Below are 16,551 nucleotides of genomic sequence, written 5' to 3'. Positions count from 1 at the left end.
GAACCACAGCCGACCTCGCTTCAGTGAGAAAGTCTCCCTTGGACCCCATTAAAGGAAACCAGATGCGCCAGGCAAGTCCAAGGCACGAGGGGCTGCGGACGTGGTCAGATGGAACACATATGTTACAGTCGCACATCTGACCAAGTAAGAATTCCCAAAGGCCAGAACTCCAGGTCTTGGCCACGTTACTCATTCCTGAACTCTGGAATGCCTTCCCCTCACTCTGTTATTCGCAATTTGAGTTGGGAACGTTGTGCTGATTTCTCTCGCTGCTTGCTTTTTTAATGCTGGCATGATTACTGTGCTTCACTATTCAATAAACCGTAAGAAATCTAAAATGCAAGCCCTCCTCTGATGATAAATGAAATTGATTTTTCAGAACCGTTTGGATTCACCAGAAGGAACTGCCTTTTAACACTTGTCTGAACTCCTACCTAATTATTTTTAGGGCTTTGGGCTAGAAAGCAAATTGCATTATGTTCTTCTAAAAGTATATACTTACACAACCGTCTGTAATCCCTTCAAAGCAATCTTTGCAAGTCACTACTGGAATACATAATGTTATAAATTGTATTAGATCATACAATTACACGGCTGGAAGTGATCTTGAGAACTGACAGAGCCCAGATCTGACAGATTTCCACTGTCCTCAAAACCACATCTGAACTATGCCAGAAAATAAATGACCAAATGTATTTGTTCCAAAATTCCTTTCCACTTCCACCTCCCCAAGCCGTAAAAATAGTTTCATGTAGAATGAGAACAAATCCATAAACATGTAAATTCAAAAAGAGAATTGGGAAAGACCTTCCCAGTGCCAGGGCCCATGATGATTCGCCTTACTGTGCGCATCCGTAGGAATCTCACGTGGATCCTTTGGGCCACTCACTTTGTCACTAGGTCATCAGACAGAGAAGCCACCGGAGCCAAATGTAGTCAACTGAGTTGACCCCACTCACACAACCATGATAGAAGCTAGCAGAAAGAAGAGACAATTTGTGACTTTTATATTAAAACAATGGCTTCTTATCAGCATGGCAGGCTAACTCTACCTTGGGCAAATGCGAAGCTTTTTTTTTTAAATGTGGTCAAGGCAGGTCAGGCCCCACCCAGAAATGAAAGGGAAGGGACTAGAAGGAACAGAAGGGACTAGAAGTCCCAGCATCACCTTCGTGGCTACCCCCGCAATCCTGGCCATGCTTGCTTTCCCCCTCTCTCCTCAGGCATGCAGCCCTATAGAACCTTCTACCACCCCTCAATTAGAACAGCCACCCAGATGCACTCAGCATTCATTCATCCAGCCTGCGGTTTTTGAGGTCCTCCTGCCCTAAGCATCCTCTCATCTTTGCAGCGTGGCTCTGATGTGGGTACCGCGATAACCATCGACGATCATTGCTCAGCTGATAAAGGAATGGAGGCACAGAGAGGTTCAGTCAGTTGCCCATGGTCACAGAGCTGGTAGGTAGTAGATGGAACAGACTTGCACCCAGGAAGTCCAGCTCCCATGTGGCCACGTTGTCAGGCTGCCTCATTCAGTTCTCTCACAGGCCTGGGGACCCCTGGTGGCTGCTCAGAGCAGCGGGGTTAGGAATAGGAAGAGAGCAGGCCTGGTCTCCTCTGGGGCTGGGGAATAGCTTCTCCAAGGGCGAGACAGTGAAATTCAGGCCAGGGTACAGGAGAGCCAGCCAGTGGAAAGAGATAGAGAAGAACACTTCAGTCCAGGAAATAAATCCATCCATCCATTCATTCACTTGTTTGTTCAGAGCATGACACCAAACTGCCAGGGAAGGCTGCCTGCCTAGAGGCATTAACCCAGCAGCCCACTCCCCCAGCAGGAAGCAGAGGTGGATGTTCGAGTGCTCATTAACCCTGGAACTATTCAGCAGCCCGAGATCTTCACACGATGGCACTTGGCAAGCGAGGCTAACTCTAGATGAAGGTCCTTCCCTAGACTTATTGGTCACTAACACTTTCTGTAAGAAAAGAGGTCCAGTGGCTTCTGATGCCCTCCGAGTGCAGAGCGATGGGTGAGCTGAGGTCTACCACTGAGGAGGAAGCCATCCCAGAGATCAGATGGAAGCGACGCTTCAGCCCAGCAGCCCGCCACTCCATCCTTCCTGTGACGGCCCAGTGTTGGACTTACACACTTCAAAACAAGACCACAGGGGAGGCCCCTGTGCTAATACGTCCTGTTGTTCCAGGCAGCAGATACCCGGTGTTCATCGACGGGGAGCTTTCTATATATCTTTCTTCCACTCGAATTTAAAAGTCCACTTAAACATCAGGCAATGTCGTTTACTTCCTGGTTACCATTGGCAATATGGCAAAGATATCTGAGCTGGAAGGGACCTCTGAGAGCAGCTAGTCCAGCACTGACCAAAGGGTGTTCCACGGAACTGTGGCCCCGAGACAAGTTCTGCCAAGAAGAAACAGATCACAGGTCAAACTGACCAAGGCAGCACACTGTTTATTTTAGGGGTTCGCAATGTCAGCTCCAAACAGAGCTCATCGGTCTCAACACATCCCTGCCTCCACGGCCTCCTAAACCTTCTCCCAGGCAGTATCCCTCCTTCCGAATTCCGGACACAGGAACCACACCGTACATCCGCCCAATGGTGCAAGCCAGGGACCTGGGGGTTCTTTCGGACTCCTCTCTTTCCCTTACCTCCTGCCATTACCTCTCCAATTTTTTTCTCAAATCTGTCCACTTTTCCCCCATTTTCATTGCCATCACTCAGCATCGCCAGTATCTCTCCTCAAACACTCTACAGGCCTCCTAACAGCTCTGCCTCCGCCAACCTATTCTCTACCAAGTAGCCAGAAAGATCTCTGCGATAGCTTTTTGTCTCCCTTGAGATACAGGCCAAACCCGGTCCCCTCCAACAAGGCGTCTAAGGAGTATAGCGATCTGGCGTCAGCCTGGACTTGGACACTTTTGTGAAGTTCCAGGCTCTTGCCTCAGCCGCGCCTCCCATAACCTGGGCAGCTCCAACTACCCCGCACCCACGTCTCTTTGAAGGCGAGCCCTGCTGCATGCTCCTGATTCCCCTCCATGACTCCCAGGGCACTGGCATGCCTCACTCAACGCCTACTTTCTACAAAGAATGATCTCACTGGGCAGAGGCTGTGTCTTGGTTTGGGGGCTCTGCTTCTTGGGAGGTCTGTCTTAGGAGGCATTCAGTAAATGCATCTGAATGAATAATAATAAGCAAAGTAAAATAAAGTTACCCTCCCCTTTTACACTGCACATAACTCAGAATTTCCCAAATGAAATTGTCCACAAAATTATTTTGTCATGTAGCCCACCAGACCTGGCTTCCCGGAATCCTCAGGGGGAAAGCGGATCCAGCCCAAGTCTCTCCTTCCACAGCAGATACTGAGGCTCACAGAGGTGAAAAGAATGACCCAGTTAGTCAGCCCTTTATGTAACCTGCTCCGCCTTTTACAGGATGTGGCTCTGGGGGAACTTGTTTACTTTCTCTGATATCTATATATCTGTATCTACCTGATGGGGTTTTTTTGAGGGTGAAATGAGATAATCCAGTAAAGCTCTTAGCACAGTCCTTGGCAGGGTGGTAAATCTTAATAAAACATTAAAGGGAGCGACTTAACTTGGGTACTGCAGACCTAGGACTAAGACTATTTCTATATAAGTAGCATAGATGATAGGTGGAAAGCAGACAGGGGGAGGGTAAGAATAGTGTAGGAAATGTAGAAGCCAAAGAACTTATAAGTATGACCCATGGACATATGACCTATAGGGGGGGAATGTGGGAGGGAGGGTGTGGGCAGGATGGAGTGGAGTGAGGGGGGCAGGAAATGGGACAACTGTAATAGCATAATCAATAAATATATTTTTTTAAAGAAAAAAAAAGACTATTTCTATAAACATCTAGAGCTAAACTCCTCTCCAGCCAGGTGACCTCTATCATCAGTACTTGTTCTGATAGTTCATGTTATTTTTTCCTTGGGTCAGCAGGGGAGGAAAAAAATCTTTTCCTCTACCTTATGTTCAGTGTCTGGGGCCTATGAATTAAGCGGACAAAAGACAGAGTGGTAAGGAAAACAGCGGAGTTTATGTATGAATGTGCAGCTCATACTTGCTGGAATGTTCCCAGGGGCAGTTAGAACAAGAAGCCGATGCACCTAGCTGGGTAGGGAAAGGGAAGGGAGAGAAAAGGCCAGGGTGGGAAAAACAAGTGGGTTTTTTTAGGAAAGAAATGGATTTTCAGAACAACAGAGATAGGAAAGCTTGTGATAATGTTGTCTCTACAGGTTTGAGTGGCCTTTCCTGTCTTCTTTAGAGCCATAAAACTTCCCCAGAGAGGGCATTTATGAGTAGACCCACCCAAGGACGGAATATATGGCAGACTTATTTCCCAGAAGTTGCTGCTTTTGGTCAGAGAAGGGGAACTCCCAAAAGCATTTTTTGGGTTAAAAAAATTTTTTTTGTTCATCTGTTGATTCTTAATTGCCTTCAGCTCAAAATAATTTTATGCCAAAGTGGCATACTTTGGGTGGTATATCCTGATTCCTTTCAAGCCCAATAAGCATTACAAGTAGGGGCAAAAAGCTGATGTATTCTACTAACTTCTAAAGATAAAGATATCAGCAATGTGATATAAAAGATAATACAAAGAAAAGTGTAAATTATTGTACAAACTACAATGATTGCTATTATATATATTCCCACCTTAGTCAAAGACAAAAATCCAAAAATGTATAAGGCTGTCACTAGAGCAATTATCTACCGTTAAAATATAACATTTGGTATCATTCCTAATATCTTTCTTATTATATTGCCCTTCTTAGATTATATATGTTTTTTAAATCTCTAAGTCAACTAACTTGGACTTTAGAAACCTCTAAGCTTTTTGTTCACACCATTTTCTCTAGGACAATTATTAAATACCTTTTATTAAATTTGAGGTTTTCTCCATTTTTCTGAAATTCTCAACCCAGCTTCAATGTTCCCAATTTCCCAAGTTTTTCTCATTAATCACAATAGGTAAGTAGGAAGTCAGCTTGGGCATTTTTCCTGGTTTTGTCTTTACAGGAAGAAAGAACAGTAAGTTACTAGGAAAACCATAAAAAAATATTGAATAAGACCTTTTGTTTGAGCAAGTGTAGGAAATTTATCAGTTCCCCAAAAGGAAATTTTTAATTAAAATAACAACAACAACAAGCAAAACTACCCTTAGAAAAAAAATGCATCTCATTCCAATATTTCAAAAGGTTTATTTATTACATCTAATTCATATTTTAGTTTGGGGGCCATCATTCCTATGTGACATATAAAACCCGAGGTTCAGCCCCACGTTCTCAGCCAATAAACCCTGTCCCTTAAGGGAAATAGCTTCATACTTTCTTGGCGATGTTTTTCATGTGAAAATACCGAAGTGTGGATAAACTCTCAGTTTGTCCTCAGACTTCCATAATAAACATTTACAGTTTCAAAAGGTCACCAACGGTTTGCATTCTCGAGTTCTTGCACAGAAATACCCGGCCCCCTGCCGTGGGTTGAAAGAAGATGAGTAACTTATGGGTGATTTAAACGTCTGAAGCATTCCTTCTTAGCACACGAGGGTCCCCCTGCGGGGAAACGTGCAATTACTGGAGGGAGAGAAGAAGTCTTGCCGGAGCCACCTGTTTGACTCCCCGCTGGCTCGGTCTCAATCCCTAAGGAGGACAGCAGTGGGTGTGGACGGTGGGGATTCCTGAGGAAGGGGCTGGCACGGAGGAAACAAAGCCCAAATGAGGTACCTGCCCACGCCCAGAGACGGACGGGAGGGAGGGTGCCCTCTCCCACCCTGGCTTGGCTGCCGGGGGCTCCACCACGTGCTCCAGAAACTCACCCGAAACAGACAGGAACCCGCGGCCCCGAGCGCCCTCTTTTGGGCGGGAGCCAAGCACCGTGACTTGATTTCCTTGGTCCTTTAGCCCCCGGTCCAGCCCGGTGTGGGCCTCCAGCACTTCACCCAGTCTACCCCGCCACTCTCGGAGCCCTCGTGGCTGCCAATCACGCGGCCAGTTTACTTCCATATTTAGCTGGGTGCTACCCACAATGCATTTGTCAAAATAATATGCAAAAAAGTTAGTGATTAACATAATCCTTACAAATATTGATTTTAAAAGAGGGATTTTTTGGTTTTTTACATTGCGTTCAATAGGGAAGGTGTATACATGGTATTTTGCATGGTTGTGACATAGATCATGAAGAGCACCCTAATATAAAAAAGAGTTTATAAAGGGACTATAAATACTCAGAGACTCAACACATTTCCCAGTTGGTCCGAAGGTTGTGGGTTATTGTTAAGCTGATTAACATTGTCTCCCCCCACCACCACACTTGACTGACTGTGTGTTTTGCCCTAATTGGTGGCTGATTTTTTAGTACGTTGATTTTTCCTAAATGCACATGAAAGTAGCTTTATAGTTTATGATATGAAAGGAAAAGACACTCAAAATACCCTACTTGGTTATTTTTTCCTGGTAAAAATCATCAAAGTGCCTGGGGGGAAACTCATACAAAAAGAATAATTAGACTTAAACCAATTAAAGAATGTATTTGGTTTTTAGAAATCTTATAATGAAGATTGTTATTTCATAGTTAAACGACATGCACTTTTTCATTATAAACCAGAAGGAGGGAAAAGCCAACAGAAGAAGCTCCTTTCAAAGACACATATTATGATCTTATATACCTGTGAATGTGTATATAAATGCATGTATGCGTTTGCAGATAGAAAAAAATCTGGAAGATATACACCAAATAATTAAGTGTTTACATAACTCTAGGGAGTGAGATCCCAGAGGAGCACATGTAAAGAAATTTTCAGAGGATATACAAAATTTGTTGCTATAAATTTAATAATTGTTTTAGCTGTCTGTGAATGAGCAGATAATGCTTTTTTTTTTTTGCATTAGATTGTTTATTTGTTTCACATGTATAAAGTGCATAGGTTCACAGACCAGGATCAATATCCAATTTAAAACCAGGTAGTAAAGGAAGTGTGTATCAGTCTTCTGCTCTGTGGCAAAACTTCCTGACTCCACGTTCATCCATCTTTTCCACCTGCAGGTGTTAGCCAGCAGCTGTCACCTCTATAGTTCAATTGCTGTGATCATTTAGAGTCAATCAACTAAGAGCCAATCAACAGGTTCCAACACATTGGCTTCTTCATTAGCAAACAAACTTAACTGCTTTGTTGAGAAATGTGTGTCCTCTATTGTAAAAGTGCTCAAAAAGTAAAATAAAAAATACTTGGAGGAAAGGCTCTGTTTACTAAACTGTGGTAGATGAGAAGGGCATCAGTTGAAAGTAACAAACATGCTTCGCTGGAGAGCCCCTATCACAGGCTTGCTGAAAATGGGTGCTTTGTGCCAATCAGTTTGTTGAACTTAATACTTAAATTAAATCCAGTATTTAAAAGCATTAATATACATAGCTCCCAAATTCTAGGCACTTGGGAATTCTAGAAGTTCTAGAATACCAGAAGCTTGTTCAACATTATAAACTTAAAAAAGCATTTCAATAATCCATTTCAGGTGACTATAAAATCTATCACACCCTGGCTGGTGTGGCTCAGATGGTTGAAACACCCTCCTGTAAACCCAGGGGTCATGCATTGGATTCCTGGTCAGGGCACATGCCTGGGTTGTGGGTTCAGTCCCAGCTGGGCATGTAAGAGAGGCAAACAATCGATGTTTCTCTCCTTCTCTCTCCCTCCCTTCCTTCCCTTCTCTCTAAAATCAATAAGCATGTCCTTAGGTGAGAATTTAAAAAATAATAATAAATAAATAAATAAAATCTATGTCAGGCACACTGGGAAGGAAAAGGACTAGAACTAAGCTTTTGCTTCTGTAATTTCAACCCATGACCCAGGTCCAAGATGACAATGATTAAGATCATGTTCTTACTGTCATACTTTTTCCACTGTAATTTCAACCCATGACCCAGGTCCAAGATGACAATGATTAAGATCATGTTCTTACTGTCATACTTTTTCCACAAAAGTTATGCAAGGAATTATGCAATGATCCTGCATTCTGGTATCGGTGTCCTTGACTGAGGTCTGAACTTACTGACTCATTGTAAGGAAAAGCATAAGGCAAAAGTAACGGGGTGTCCATTGTGCATTTCATCTATCTTTCTATCTATCTATGTTTTCTTCTCCTTCCACTATTGGCTATTATGTAACTATGTTACTTTGTTTTTGGAAATTCAACAAACAGCATCAATGACATCATATATATTCTATATAGAAGAGAACTGGTGGTTTTGCTTATAATTATACAGGGTCTGGCACAAATAATGCCTTGTTTTTATTACAAAATATTTTATTACAAAATCATAAGCATGTAATTCTGTAACATAACAATATCACACTCAAGCACACCATGACATTTTAGGTGAAATGTTCAAATTAAAACCCTAGTTATTACACTCACATTATTACCCTACCAACCACACTCAGACAGTGTTACTACTGCTGGACCCTGTATATATAGATAGATAACTATTAAAAACAAACAAAGTAATGAATGGGGTGTCACTTTCAAGATCAGGCTGAAAAGACAGTGTAGATCTACTAGGGTTCATCTCTCTCTCTCTCTCTCTACTCCCCGTTTTCTTTGGGGAGCTACTGTAGAGAACAGCCCTATAATAGAGACAAGAAACTGTGTTTACAACCAACAACCAGTCAGTCCTGAGACCATGTGAATGAGTCAACAGCCGTGTGAGTGAACTTGGAAGTGGGTCTTTCCCCAGGGGAACCTTGAGATGACCGCAGCCCTGGCGAACACCTTCATTTCAGCCCTGTGAGAGACCCCGAACACCCAGCTAACTATGACCCAATTCCCGACCCATGAAAGATGCTGTGAGAAAATGCTCATTGTCTTAAATTGCTCAGTCTTAGGTTAGTTTGTTATGCAGCAATAGATACCTACTACATGCACTTTACCAAAAAGGGCTGTCCCTGCTTATGCATATTTGGAACCCTCCTTCTGGTTTGAAAGTCTTCTCCAGAGTCAGAGTGGGAGCCACAAAAGGAGATGGACCGAGTTACTTTAACCACACCGCATTTTTGCCAAGAATGTACTTCCCAGCTTGTCCTTGTCACATTCACCGTCCTTGACTTAGGGCTATTTTAGAAGCAAACCTGCTTTCCAAAAAGGAAGATTCACTGCAACTAGAAACACTGAAAAAGAACATGCCGTGGCTCCTGAAGACAGATTTCACTTGGTTTCAGGTCTATTTTGGCCAATGGCGACATCATTGGGATAACTCTCCCAAGGTGATGGCTTTAAAAGGGATGATCCTCCCATTGGCTATTTAATGCACAGGTTGCTCCATGAAGGAGCTGTGCTGGGTTTATCTCGTATCTAACAAACACACGACCCTTCTGTGTGGTGCTAGCATCTCTGTTTCACAGATGAGGTAACCGAGGTGGAAAACACTTGCGGGGCCATGCAGAGGAAGTGGCAGAGCCGGGATCTAACCCCCGCAGGCCAGGGCTTTGCTCTTTGCTTCAGAGCCCTCTTCTCCTGTTTGTTGACTTTGTTTGCTAGTGGCATCTCAGACAGTCATCAGTTCAAGACCACAACAAAGCATAGGTAGTTTCTCATTCAATGCAATGCAATTTCACCTCTACTCAAATAGTATTTCAATCTCATGGGTTTACAAAATAGACAACATATCAAAGTGAGGTTCCTACCTGCATTCCTCTGTAACAGAAGGAGAAAGACATCAAAGCAGCTGATGGTCGAACTCAGGAGGATTAAAGCCCAACAAGCAAGTAAAGAGTTTGGTCTCCATGGAAAACTGAATGACTTTTTTTTAATTAGTAACATATCAGACTTTGAGTAGACTTTTATCCATGCATTTGGCTAACCCAGGTCTCATACGTCTAACTCCAGTGCTCGCAAAGCTCATTCCAGGTTTGGAACCTGGCTTCTGAGAAGAGAGCTTTATGGTGGCTCCCCATCCCAGACCTCAAAAGAAGCATGGAGCCCTGACTGGTGTGGCTCAGTGGATTGAGTGCCAGCCTGTGAACCAAAGGGTCACTGGTTCCATTCCCAGTCTCCGGCATGTGCCTGGGTTGCGGGCCAGGTCCCCAGTAGGGGGCGCACGAGAGGCAACCACACATTGATGTTTCTTTCCCTCTCTTTCTCCCTCCCTTCCCCTCTCTAAAATAAATAAATAAAACCTTTAAAAAAAAGAAGTATGGAGCTACTGCAGAGGGCTCCTTCACCATATGGAGCTACTGCAGAGGGCTCCTTCACCAATAACCCTCCCCTTTCATCATCTTCTGCTGTCTAGCAGAGAGTGCATCCCCTCTGGCTGTAACCAAAGGAAAGGTCTCTCCTCCTGCCAACTCTCAGACCCTCGTTTTTACCTCTACTGTATGTTACCACTTAGCATATTGTTTGTTACCTCATAATAATTTACAAATGTCATTAGTGTCCCGGGTAGATTAGAACCTCCTTAGTGGCAAGAATGCAACTGTATCCGTTTCATGAGCCTCACGACGCCTTCTCCGTAGGCGTTGCTTATTTTTAAGAAAACCTTTTCATCAATGAACAGTTTCCATGCCCAAGGAGAAGTCAGCTGTGGCAGGACCTAGGTTGGCTTCAAAAGCCATTCAAGCTCCAGAAGATGCTCAATGTCCAATCTTCAAGCTGCTGCAGCGAACCTTTCAAAGATTCCAAACTGCTAGGAACATCCAGGAAACTTGGCATGACTGAGGATCGGTCATGAACTTGACCCCTTTGATGAGCTCCCAGATGAGTAGTTAGGGGACCCTATTATTTAAAAGTGGTGACTTGATTTATATACATTTATGCATTATTTAGCAACATGAATAACTGCACGCAGGGATTTTTTTGATTCAAGTGCACAACTTTCAATTCCTAAGAACTTGAATTCAAAAAGGATTCCACGTGTCCATGAGCTAACCCTTGGGTTCTCCCTTTTCCATCCTTTACGTGGAGATGTAAACACTATTATTTGAACAGGGAGACTGTCAACAAATATTTCCTGGTCCCTGCTGTTGAGAAGCACTGTGGCAAGGAATATGAGGCACACAGAGAAATGACCTCTGTCACGGACTAAATAATGAGACTCACCTGCCACTGTGTCTCTCTGAAGTACAAAGTAACACCAAAGTATGATGTAAAGTGCCCGTAGTGCAGTTTACAAATGAGGAACCCCAGACTGCACAGGTCGGGAAGCTCACCCAAAGATGCACAGTGGGGAGAAAAGACCCAGCCAGGACCCAGCTCCGGTTTCCTGATGCCAAGCCCAGTGCCCATCTCCCCAGAATGTTGGAGGATGTGTAGAAATATACATTCAGTCTGCAGAATTTCCAAGGAAAGAAAGAGACTATTCACAGCTTAAATAAAGAGCTTCTATTGCATTTTAAAGGAAATTAGAAGCACAATCCAATTTCCAGGGTAGGCTATTCAGTTTATGAAAATGACTACAGAAAAAAACTTACATAAAATTATAATAATATGTATTATATATTTTTTAAATTTTACTTAAAAAACTTACATAAAATTATAATAATATGTATTATATATTTTTTAAATTTTACTTATTGATTTTAGAGAGGGGGAGGAAGGGAGAGAGAGACTTCAATTTGTCGTTCTACTTATTGATGCACTCATTAGCTGATGCTTGTTTGTGTCCTGGCGGGGGAATCGAACCCACAACCTTGGCATGTCGGGACGATGCTCTAACCAACTGAGCTACCCAGCCAGGGCCAATATATATTATCTCTTAATGGTGAAAAAATGTATTTCCAAGTAAAGAACACCTGCAGGTTTTGGCTGACGACCACGGACGTCAGATGCAGGCCACTGTTCTGGGCTGGCCTCAGGCTCAGCAGGATGTGCTCACAGCAGGGAGGTTGGTGGAAGGACCCCCTATAGCAGGGGACAGTGGTCCCCAAGGCCACACAGAGTCGCTGTACCACAGGGAAGAGAGTTCTGGAGATGTAGCACCATCTCTGCGTCAGCGTCACCTTCCTTGAAATAAGCTGTCATTTCCCTTTGCCTCCTCTGGGAGGTGACAAGTGGGAGGACCCAAGGGGTGAGGTCTCATGCCTGTAGCTTCCGGTGCACGGTGGAGTCTCAGTGGATAGTCCAGGCTAAACGAAGACTGCTCTCTACCCCATACGTGCTGTCGGGATCCAGTGACTTCACTGCAGGTGTCTTGGTCTCAATGTCACCTATGGAGAAAAGTCCTGAGCACCTAGGGAAGGCTGATATGTTAAAACCAAAAGGCTGTTGCCCCTTTGCTATGTTAATGTACTCCGAAATTCATATATCAACGCCTGAATCCCCAACAGGATGGTTTTGGAGGTGGGGCCTTTGGGGGCAATTAGGTCATGAGAGCAGAGCCCTCGTGAATGGGGTCGGTCCCCTTCTAAGAAGAGACATGAGAGATGATCTCTCTCTTTTTCTCTCTCCCTCCTCCCATCCCCCACCTTGCCATGTGAGGGTGCAGCAAAGAGAGAACGTGTGCAAACCACGAAGAGAGGCCTTACCAGGAATTACATTTGCCTGCACCCTGGTCTTGGACTTCCAGCCTTTAGAACTGTAAGAAATAAATGTTGGTTGTCCAAGCCACCCAGCACCCAGGTCTGCAGCCTGCGCTAAGGCACACCTCCTCAAATTCCATTTCTGCCACTTGCTAGCAGCGCGATCACACACAAATTATTATTTTGAGGCTCAGTTTTCTCGTTATTAGAATGGGTATAATAAAGCATAGGTGATAAGCTCCTTGAAATTGGACTTGGTAATGATTTTTTTTTAATTTGACACCAAAGCAAACTAAACGCATGGGAACACATCAAACTAAAAAGCTCCTGCACAGCAAAGGAAACCACCCACGAAATGAAAAGGCAACCTACTGAATGGGAGAAAACACTTTCAAACATACATCCAATAAGGGATCAATATCCAAAATATATAAAGAACTCATACAACTCAATAGCAAAAAAAAAAATCAATTAAAAAAATGGGCAGATAATCTGAATATTTTTCCAGAGAAGACGCACGGATAGCCAACAGGGACATGAAAAAATGTTCAATGTCATTAATCATCAAGAAAATGCAAATCAAAACCCCAACGAGATATCACCTCACACCTGTTAGAAGGGCTATTATCAAAAACACAAGAAATAACAAGTGTTGGTGAGAATGTAAACTGGTGCAGCCACACTGGAAAACATTTTAAAAAGAGAACTACTATATAATCCTCCAATTCCATTTCTGGGTATTTATCAAAAGAAAATGAGAGCATTGACTCAGAAAGATATCTGCACCCCTGTGTTTATTTACAACAGCCAAGACATGGAGACCACCTAAGCGTTCACTGACGGGTGGATGAAGAAAGTGGGAGATAGATACATATTAGAATATTATGTAGCCATTCAAAAACAAGGAAATCTCGCCATTTGCCACAACACGGATGGACCTTGATGGCATTATGCTAACGCTGAGTGAAATAAGTCAGACCGAGAATGACAAATACTGTACCATCTCACTTACATGTGGAATGGAAAACAGAACAAAACCGGACGCATTAGATACAGGGAATAGATTGGGGGTGGGGGGGTGGGCAAAATGGGTGAAGGTGGCGGAAAGGAACAAACTTTCGGTTATCAAATCAGTTAGTTGTGCGGGTGTAATGTACAGCATGGTGCTTACCTTTAATAACAGTGTATTGTGTCCCGGAAAGTTGCTAAGAATAGATCGTAAACGTTCTCATCACAAGAAAAAAAATTGTAACTAAGTGAGGTGGCAGATGTTAACTAGACTTAACAGTGATCAGTTTCCTACACACATCAAATCATTATGTTGTACACCTGAAACTAATACAATGTTATGTCAATTGCATCTCAGTTTTTTTAAAAAAGGAAAGAAAACAGGGGGTATAACAAAAGTACTCCTTCGTAGGAGGAAAAAAAACATTATACTTAGCACAGTCCAGATCAGCGAGAGCTCGTGCACGCCGCGTAACCGCGATAACGACCACGATCGTCACCTGCTCCTTATTTCTGAGACGCGGCACAGATGAGCCTCGTTTGGACAGAAGCAGTATTACTGGGCTCTGCGCTGATTCCAGGAACAGGAAGGGACCTCGGACCCTCTCTGAGAGCCCGGGCACCGGTGCGGCTGCCTCGCCTGCCTCCCTGGGACCGGCCTCTCGGTCCTCGCCCCGGCCAGCGCGGAGTCTCGGCCGCCAACCCGCTTCCCTCCGCGCGCTCTGGGCCTGGGACTCTGCCTGGTGACCGCGCTGGGGAGCCCCGTGGGGACGCGGTTCCTACCTAGATGCAAGGAGACAAAGGCAAGAAAACTTCCACGGTGACGCTTCGTGACACCGTGCCCACTGACGGCCTCGAGCAAGGCCATGTTAGGCTTTGAAGCTTAAAGGAGGAAGATGAGTAGGTAGGGTCGTCACAGCCACGGTGCCAAGGAGGTCCCCGGCGGGTCCCTCCCACTGTCCCGCCTCCAACCGTCGGGGGCCCGAACTCACTCTCATTCCCACTGTACAAAGAAGGAGCGAGAGACCCCAAGAGACACAGTGCTTGCGCACAGCAAGGAGTGGCGGGCCGGGGGCGCACGCAGACCCGAAGCCGGGGGGGGGCGCCCGGCCGGCACCTGGCAGAAGGTTTGGGCAGAAACAGAGCGACTCGTCCAGAGGAGGAAGAAACACGGTTTCGGAAAGGTGGGAAGGCTCCTGCCAGGGCCGGCCTGCCCAAACTGGCACCCCGAAGGCGCGCCTGGCCCGGGCGGGGGCTGTGCGGCTGCCTCACCTGACTCGGGAAGGTTCTGCGGGATAGCCCACCTGCCCAGGACGACGACAACCAACGAGCTGGGCCCAGAGGCCGGCTGTTCCCTGCGGTTTGTGGCTCCCGGCTCCGCCACAGCTGCGGGGCAGCTTCCACGTGGAGTCCATCGAGGGAGAAACTTGGAAAAGTCGAGCCCTCGACCTTTCCGGGGCTGGAGGGGCGGGGGACGGGGGATTCCTTGGGGATCCTCGCCTGGGACCCACAGGGGCGCCTTCCGAGCCCCAGCCTCCCCAAGACGAGGCTAAGGGACTTGGCAGGCACGCGGGGGGAAGGGTTCATGCTGACACCTTCCTTCTTCAAGTTGGAAAGCAAGGCTCGGACCTCGCACAATTCAGCTTCACAGAAGGCCCATGGCGCGCTCTTGCTTCGAGTCCGTTTTCAGGTTCATTTTGGTGTACGTGGGGTTGTTCACACCCTATGAGAACTTGTATGTTCTGCTGCTGTTGTGCTAACTAAGTGAGTGGTGGCAGCCAAGGAATGAGAGTTCGTGTTAACCCCACAGCCAGGCAGACAGCTCTGGACCGATCTCTGGTGTCTGCGCCCAATAACAAAGGAAGAGCAGGCGCTGGCCCAACCTGTCACACCTGTGACTTTTCAGTTTCCTTTGCCCTTATTCCCATCGAGTTCACCCACAGGTGTGGGCGCAGTATTTTTGTTTTGTTTTCCCCCATGACCTCGACATGTAAGAATTTTTCTTTGTACCACCCAGTCTTAGTAAGTCTCTATTTTAAATCTGCATACATCCTCTGTCAGGTGGATGTATAAAAGAACATACTTAAAACGTTTCTGATTGTTGGATGCAGTCTGGGGGAAGGGGTCTCCAGGTGGGACAGGGAGACAGAGAAGAGGGTGGAGAAAGGATGGAGGAAGCGGCACCCTGTCCTGTCTGTGCAGTGAGCCATCTGTACCCCTACACCTCAGGGTTCACGGTCAGGCTCAGGGTTTATGAGCACCCCCACATTGTGCTCCGAATGTCTGCGCATCTGAGAACGTGTGCAATTTTGTAGGTACAGATGTGTCACTCTCACCAGAGTCCCAAACGTTGAAACAATCCTTAAAAGATTTTGAGAAGTACTCGTTTTGAGAGGAAAACGACAAAGGGCCAAGCCCCTGTGGTCACGAAGCTTCTGCACTGCCCGGCCCCACCCCAAAGATGCACCGGAAGGAGGGCATTTAGGGATGGCCCTGGGGGGGGTGCACTTACACCCCTCTTTAATGAGGACAGCCCTAAGAAACTGAAGTGCTGTAAGGAGTTCAGAGGAGAAAAGCTCCCCCCCCCCACAGAGGGGAAAAGGGAAATGGTGGGGGGGGGCGGGGCACGCTTGCTGGGAGAGAGGAACTCGCAAAGACGCTTTTGGGGAATGGGTGAGCTGAGGTTCGTGTGGGGAGGCTGGAGGGTTGGCTACATGGCAGTGGAATGTAGAATAAAGAGGGGGGGGTTAAGATGAATCACTTCAAAACAAAACCCAGCTGTGTGTCATTGTTACCTCCTGGGTGACTCAGGTGGCCAAACAAGATGACTCTTCCTGTTTCCCTGGTCCAACCAAAGCCCCCATGGCTCAGATGACCTGCCCCATGTCCCCAACCCTAGGTTCAGCTTTGCACCCTTTCCAGCAGCTGGGCACGCAGCACCTTCTCTCTGTCCCCTGAGGCTGGTTCTTCCCCCATCACCCCCCACCCCACCCCATGC

General features: G+C 45.7%; 2 long non-coding RNA genes across 2 annotated transcripts; both read right to left on the bottom strand.

The window, feature by feature from the left end:
* Positions 1 to 552: 552 nt before the first annotated feature.
* On the bottom strand, positions 553 to 3,444 carry LOC123480199 (uncharacterized). Its single transcript, XR_006656104.2, has 2 exons — positions 3,312 to 3,444; positions 553 to 2,416 (listed from the first exon to the last, which is right to left on the bottom strand). It is a non-coding gene; the product is annotated as an uncharacterized lncRNA (long non-coding RNA).
* Positions 3,445 to 8,655: 5,211 nt separating this feature from the next.
* Positions 8,656 to 15,361, bottom strand: LOC123480196 (uncharacterized). The gene is made up of 3 exons (XR_006656100.2): positions 14,826 to 15,361; positions 12,552 to 12,601; positions 8,656 to 12,233 (listed from the first exon to the last, which is right to left on the bottom strand). It is a non-coding gene; the product is annotated as an uncharacterized lncRNA (long non-coding RNA).
* Positions 15,362 to 16,551: the final 1,190 nt, after the last annotated feature.

Source organism: Desmodus rotundus, unplaced genomic scaffold, assembly GCF_022682495.2.
Source record: "Desmodus rotundus isolate HL8 unplaced genomic scaffold, HLdesRot8A.1 manual_scaffold_215, whole genome shotgun sequence".
NCBI classification, from domain to species: domain Eukaryota; kingdom Metazoa; phylum Chordata; class Mammalia; order Chiroptera; family Phyllostomidae; genus Desmodus; species Desmodus rotundus.
The sequence above is the reverse complement of the archived record's forward strand: the minus strand, read 5'-3'. Positions and strand labels throughout refer to the sequence as shown.